General features: G+C 36.0%; 1 non-coding gene across 1 annotated transcript; it reads left to right on the forward strand.

Annotated features, from left to right (window-relative positions):
• The first annotated feature begins 1,113 nt into the window (after nucleotides 1–1,113).
• LOC128585102 (U6 spliceosomal RNA) lies at nucleotides 1,114–1,220 on the forward strand. Its single transcript, XR_008379849.1, has one exon. It is a non-coding gene; the product is annotated as a U6 spliceosomal RNA (small nuclear RNA).
• Nucleotides 1,221–7,070: the final 5,850 nt, after the last annotated feature.

Consider the following 7,070-nt stretch of genomic DNA (forward strand, 5'->3'; position numbering starts at 1 on the left):
ACCTACTGAACAGCAGCCATTCATTCTTCTGGGCTCTCCCTCTTTCTCTCCCCTTCTCCCCTTCAACCCCCCACTCTGTCTTATTTGTTGAATGTTGTTTTAGTTTCATCTTTAAAAGCAAAAGAAAAAAGCATGTTCTGTTTTACATTAAAGGGTGTTCAGACACTAAAAGAATGTTAACAAATTACATTCTCAGCTTTACTACTATTTCGCTGCATTTATTTTTCTTCATGGAGAAGTCATCCTTAGGAATGTTTTTCAAGGAGATCTGTAAGTCGTAAATCCCATCTTTGTATTTCTGAATTTTAAAAAACGTTTGTCTCCTAATTGAGTGATAAATTAGCTGGTTATAGAAATTAATGTCGAAGGCACTGAAGAGAGGCAGCCTTTTTTTTTCTGGTATCATTTATGGCCAAAAGGGAACCAGCTGTCATAGACCTACGTAACTGTCCTTTCTTCCAAGGGAATCTTTCATATTATTCTTTTTCACTACAAAAATCTACATGTGGATTTCTTGTCTCTTTATTTTCACATTTTGGTTCCTTTGTTTTTGAAGGACGTTTTTAATCTTAAGACTCATATCTTTGATCAGTGCTGAAAATTGTTTAGCCATCATTTTAGGTAATATTACTTTTCTACCGCTGCTGCTATTTCCTTTTTTTGGAAATCCTATTAGACCTACATCAGGCACTCGCCACCTGTGCACCATAAGTGTGTGAGTTTGCATTTATATACATATATTTTCTTCGCAATAACTCTACAATGGAAATACAGAGAGAATGTCTATCTACCTCCCTATCTCGCTATATGTACATAAAATATAGACGTATATATGAGTAGATAGAAAAAGAGCTAGAATCTGAGTAAAATCCCCATTATTATTTCTCAATTTCATAATTCCCTTGTGTATGTATCCAATGTAGAATTTGCCTCATCAATTCTGTATTAAGCATGAATTACTATTTTTTTGTTTTCCAATATTTCCAACTTGTTCTTTAACATAAATATCTTTTGTTTAACTCTTGTCTTTTGTGATTTATTATTCTTGTTCCAGGTGTTATTCCTTCCTTTATGTCATTGATGATTTGTAAACATATTTAAAATCATTTTTGAGTGCTCACTTCGGCAGCACATATACTAAAATTGGAACAATACAGAGAAGATTAGCATGGCCCCTGTGCAAGAATGACACACAAATTCATGAAGCATTCCATATTTGGCGGGTCCTTGACAAAGCTCCAGGGGAAAAATCAAATGGTGTAAAACAATCATGGGGCAGAATCAGCGGAAAAACTCTGGTAACATGAATAACCAGAATAGATCAACCATCCCAAGAAAAGGTATGGCAGATGTAACCGAAGATCCCATTCATAAACAGCAGGCCAAGATGTCAGAAATCGAATTCAGAATTTGGATTGCAAACAAGATTAATAGAATGGAGGAAAATTTGGAGTTAGAAATTCGAGGAACAATTGAAAATTCGGAATTAGAAATTTGAGGAGAAATTGAAAGGTTGTCTCGAGAATTTAACAAATTTAAAGACAAAACCACCAAAGATTTTGTTGCACTGAAGCAAGAATTTGCAGCCCCCAAAGATCTGAAAAATACAGTAGAATCCCTCAGTAACAGAGTGGAGCAAGCAGAAGAAAGGATTTCTGACATTGAAGACAAAGCCTTTGAACACTCCCAAACTCTCAAAGAGGAAGAGAAATGGAGAGCAAAAATGGATCATTCTCTCAGACAGCTCTGGGATAATTTGAAGAATGCTAATATCTGACTCATTGAAACCCTGAAAGTGATGAAGTGGTCTCGCAAGGCACAGAGGCTCTTCTCCATGAAATTATGAAAGAGAATTTTCCAGACATGCCAAGAGAGTCTGAAATTCAGATAGCAAACAGTTTCAGAACCCCAGCATGACTCAATCTGAATAAGACATCCCCCAGGCATATCATAATTAACTTCACTAAAGTTAATATGAAGGAGAAAATTCTGAAAGCAGCCATATGTAAGAAATCCATTACCTGGAAGCAACTGGAAAAGGAAGAACATTCCAACCCCAAACCCAGTAGAAGAAAAGAAATAACCAAAATTAGAGCAGAATTAAATGAAAATGAAAAAAAAAAAAAGAATTATACAACAGATCAATAAGTCAAAAAGTTGGTTTTTTTTAAAAGGTCAATAAAATAAATAAACCTTTGGCTAACCTAACCAGGAAAAAAAGAGTAAAATCTCTAATCTAATCAATCAGAAACGACGAAATAACAACAGACTCCAATAACAACAGAAATTCAAAAACAATAACAGAAACAGAAACAATAACAACAGAAATTCAAAAAATCCTTAATGAATATTACAAGAAACTTTATTCTGAGAAATATGAAAATCTGAAGGAAATTGACCAATGCTTGGAAGCATGTCACCTTCCAAGACTTAGCCAGAACCAAGAGGAAATGTTGAACAGGCTAATATCAAGTTCTGAAATAGCATTAATCGTGCATAATCTCCCTAAAAAGAAAAACCCGGGACCAGATGGCTTCACGTCAGAATTCTACCAAACCTTTAAAAAGGAACTAGTACCTATATTACTCAACCTGTTCCAAAAGGAAGAAAAAGAAGGAAGACTACCCAACACGTTCTATGAAGCAAACATCACCCTGATCCCCAAACCAGGAAAAGACCCAACAAGACAAGAAAATTATAGACCAATATCACTAATGAATATAGATGCAAAAATATTCAACAAGATCCTAACAAACAGAATCCAGCAACATCAAACAAATTATACATCATGACCAAGTCGGTTTTATCCCAGGGTCTCAAGGCTGGTTCAATAGACGTAAATCTATAAGTATAATTCAGCACATAAACAAATTAAAAAACAAAGACCATATGATTCTCTCAATTGATGCAGAAAAAGCTTTTGATAATATCCAGCATCCCTTCATGATCAGAATACTTAAGAAAATTGGTATAGAAGGGACATTTCTTAAACTAATAGAGGCCATCTACAGCAAACCCACAGTCAATATCGTATCAGGAACCAGACAAGGCTGCCCATTGTCTCCACTGCTCTTTAACATTGTAATGGAAGTTTTAGCCACCGCAATTAGGGAAGAAAAGGTGATCAAGGGTATCCATAAAGGGTCAGAAGAGATCAAACTTTTGCTCTTCGCAGATGATACGATTGTATATCTGGAAAACACCAGTAATTCCACCACAAAACTCTTAGACGTGATCAAGGAATACAGCAGCGTCTCAGGTTACAAAATCAACATTCATAAATCGGTAGCCTTTATATATACCAACAATAGTCAAACTGAAAAAACAGTTAAGGACTCTATTCCATTCACAGTAGTGCCAAAGAAGATGAAATATTTGGGAGTTAATCTAACAAAGGACATAAAAGATCTCTATAAAGAGAACTATGAAACTCTAAGAAAAGAAATAGCTAAAAATGTTAACAAATGGAAAAACATACCATGCTCATGGCTGGGAAGAATCAACATTGTTAAAATGTCCATACTACCCAAAGAAATACAAACTTTTAATGCAATCCCTATTAAAGCTCCACTGTCATACTTTAAAGATCTTGAAAAAAAAATACTTCGTTTTATATGGAATCAGAAAAACCTTCGAATAGCCAAGACATTACTCAGAAATAAAAACAAAGCAGGAGGAATCACGCTACCAGACTTCAGACTGTACTATAAATCGATAGTGATCAAAAGAGCATGGTACTGGCACAAAAACAGAGAAGTAGATGTCTGGAACAGAATAGAGAACCAAGAGATGAATCCAGCTACTTACCATTATTTGATCTTTGACAAGCCAATTAAAAACATTCAGTGGGGAAAAGATTCCCTATTTAACAAATGGTGCTGGGTGAACTGGCTGGCAATCTGTAGAAGACTGAAACTGGACCCACACCTTTCACCATTAACTAAGATAGACTCTCACTGGATTAAAGATTTAAACTTAAGACATGAAACTATAAAAATACTAGAAGAGAGTGCAGGGAAAACCCTTGAAGAAATCGGTCTGGGCAAGTATTTTATGAGTAGGACCCCCTGGGCAATTGAAGCAGCTTCAAAAATACACTACTGGGACCTGATCCAACTAAAAAGCTTCTGCACAGCCAAGAACACAGTAAGTAAAGCAAACAAACAGCCCTCAGAATGGGAGAAGATATTTGCAGGTTATGTCTCCCTCAAAGGTTTAATAACCAGAATCCACAGAGAACTCAAACATGTAAGCAAAAAATGAACAAGTGATCCCATCACAGGCTGGCCGAGGGACTTGAAGCGAAACTTCTCTGAAAAAGACAGGCACACGGCCTACAGACATGTGAAAAAAATGCTCATCATCTTTAATCATCAGAGAAATGCAAATCAAAACTACTTTGAGATATCATCTAACTCCAGTAAGATTAGCCCATATCACAAAATTCCAAGACCAGAGATGTTGGCGTGGATGTGGATAAAAGGGAACACTTCTACACTGCTGGTGGGAATGCAAATTAATACATTCCTTTTGGAAAGATGTTTGGAGAACACTTAGAGATCTAAAAATAGATCTGCCATTCAATCCTATAATTCCTCTACTAGGTATATACCCAGAAGACCAAAAATCACATCATAACAAAGATATTTGTACCAGAATGTTTATTGCAGCCCTATTCGTAATTGCTAAGTCATGGAAAAAGCCCAAGTGCCCATTGATCCACGAATGGATTAATAAATTGTGCTACATGTGCACCATGGAATATTATGCAGCCTTAAAGAAAGATGGAGACTTTACCTCTTTCATGTTTACATGGATGGAGCCAGAACATATTCTTCTTAGTAAAGTATCTCAATGGAAGAAAAAGTATCGAATGTACTCAGCCCTACTATGAAACTAATTTATGGCTATCACATGAAAGCTATAACCCAGTTATAACCTAAGAATAGGGGGAAGGAGAAGAGGGAGGGGAGGGAGGGGGGAGGATGAGCGGAGGGAGGGTGATTGGTGGGATTACACCTGTGGTGCATCTTACAAGGGTACATGTGAAACTTAGTAAATGTAGAATATAAATGTCTTAACACAATAACTACGAAAATGCCAGGAAGGCTATGCTAACCAATGTGATGAAAATGTGTCAAACGGTCTATAAAACCAGTATATGGTGCCCCATGGTCGTGTTAATGTACACAGCTATGTTTTAATAAAAAAAAATCATTTTTGGAATTGTTCTACCACTTTGATTTTGTTTACAGTGAATTTACATTTGCATTGTTAAAATTTTAGCATTTTTTCAGCCCTAGAATTCTTGAATGCAGCTTGAAATTTTTATTTGTTGGCTCATCTGTGGAATGTCTGGTTGTATTGTATGCATTTCACCATCTTTCTTGCTCTCTGTGGAGAGCAGTTTTTGGCATTCTGCCTGACATCCCTAGCGTCTTGACTTCAGATCTAGGTGTTAAGGTGTCATGGGCCCTTCTCACCTTCCAGAGTCCTTGTGACCCTCTATTCAGGGAAGGGCTTGTCTTAGTTCCTAATGACAGAACGGCACCAGTATCTTCCCCATTTTGAGCAAAGTCCCTGAGAGCAACAGGAGAGATATTATATTTGTCTTCTTTCACTAACCGGAGAGCGCCACTTGAGACTTTTTTTTCAATAAATAATGCCAATTTCCCACCCCCAACTTGTTTGAAGCATCTTGAGCCCTGTTACCCACAGCAGCAAAATTGTGTCCATTCCTACATTCTTTAAGGCCTGAGACCCAAAAGGAGTCTGCACTGGCCTCAAAACTTGACACTCTTCTTTGACGGCCTGCTGGGAGATCTATCTTGTCATTGAGCAGTTTTCTCCATTAGTGTTTTCTTTTATCACTGATAGACATGTCTTTGGGTGGCTTCAGTGGCAAAGTGGTTCAGAATAGCAGCTCTGGAGTCAGACTGCTTCAGTCCAAATCTCAGCTTAATCACAGGACCTTGGTTGCCTTCCTAAGCTGTAAAATGAAAATGATTATTGCTGCAAGGATTAAATGAGACGACAAACAAAAATTACTAAAACATAATAAGCAGTTATGGCATGCTAGTTGTGATATTAAGAAAACAATTAGGCCAGAGTTTTGACAACAAATTATGATATTACAGATATTCCACCATAAAACAGAATGAAATTCTGTTCTCTGAAGCAACATGGATGAAACCAGAGGTCATGGACGAACCTGGAAACAAATACCACAGAATCTCGCTGTATGTGGAATCTAAAGAATTTGACCTCAAAGAAGTAGAGACCAGAATAATGGTCACCATAATCTGGGGAAGATGGAGGAAGGAGAGAGAATGATTGATCAATGATTAAAAATTATAGTTAAATAGGAAAAACAGGTTCTGGTGTTCTACTGCACAGTAGAGACACTATGGCTAACAAGATTATATTGTATATTTAAAAATAGCTAGAAGAGAAGATTTTGAATGATCGCACGCCCTCAAAAATAACAAATCTATAAATTGATGCTCTGATTTGTTTTACATAAGGCATATATGTGTTGAAATGTTACACTGTGCTCCATAGATACAATTATTGTGTGTCAATTAAAAACAAAATTAAAAGGATAAAAAGTTTGTTAAGAGCAGCACAAAAGAAAGCAAGTACCAGAGAAAACCGCTATTATTCTTTTGATATTACTTCTTCTATGCTTGTTCTAACACAGATATAGTATACATATGAATTTTTATAGCATAGTATTCTGTAGGCAATTTTTACATGATCTGTTTTTCTTGCTAAGCTACATATTATATACTTAATGCTGTGTGAATAATAGTCTATAATAAGGCTGAGGTTGTGTTCACTATTATTAGTAACACCATCTTGGATATTCGGGGCCATACATCAGAACATTCTTTTTGAAATAACTGAATATTTTTAGTATTCAATACTTACATAAGGAGACTTCAAAAAGTTTGCAAAAATGGAATTAATATGTAAAAATAAAAAAATTTTATTTGTCAAAGTAAGCTTCATCATAGCTAAGTCACTTTTGTAAGAAATGATACCAACCATGTAATCCCTTTCTAAATAAT

This window comes from Nycticebus coucang, chromosome 4 (assembly GCF_027406575.1).
Source record: "Nycticebus coucang isolate mNycCou1 chromosome 4, mNycCou1.pri, whole genome shotgun sequence".
Taxonomy (NCBI): domain Eukaryota; kingdom Metazoa; phylum Chordata; class Mammalia; order Primates; family Lorisidae; genus Nycticebus; species Nycticebus coucang.